Consider the following 506-nt stretch of genomic DNA (forward strand, 5'->3'; position numbering starts at 1 on the left):
TTGAGCAAGAAACACACTGAGATAGCAGATACAACAGCTTGGCAGATTCAACATACTTCAGTAGAGAGTGAAACCTAACTGCAGATTCCCTAAAAAAATTCAAACATATGGGATGTGGGAAATGTTACAGTGTAGATGACATTCTCCTGCGGATAATATGCATACTACATCCGGTTTTGACATAGCAATGTATCTGCTGAGAGGGGCAGGCTGGCAGGCAGGCACCATTTCCCTTATGTGCTTATGATAACTGTGCATGTTGCCAGACCTGCTTCGCTCTTGCAGGCACTGGATTGAAGGAGACTCAGGGAACTAATATGTTGTGTATGATTAATGCAGTGCTAAAATTCAAATTATATTTATCTATCTATCTTCTGTGTATGCCTGTCAGATGTCAACTTTTGAAGCCAATGGGATGCATGTAATTGTTTAAATACTGCCATCAGTGAGTTTAGTAATTAGAACTAAATTCAATAACTCAGATAAAAATATTGGCTCCCATACTG

The sequence above is a fragment of the Hemicordylus capensis genome, chromosome 4 (genome assembly GCF_027244095.1).
Source record: "Hemicordylus capensis ecotype Gifberg chromosome 4, rHemCap1.1.pri, whole genome shotgun sequence".
Taxonomy (NCBI): Eukaryota; Metazoa; Chordata; class Lepidosauria; order Squamata; family Cordylidae; genus Hemicordylus; species Hemicordylus capensis.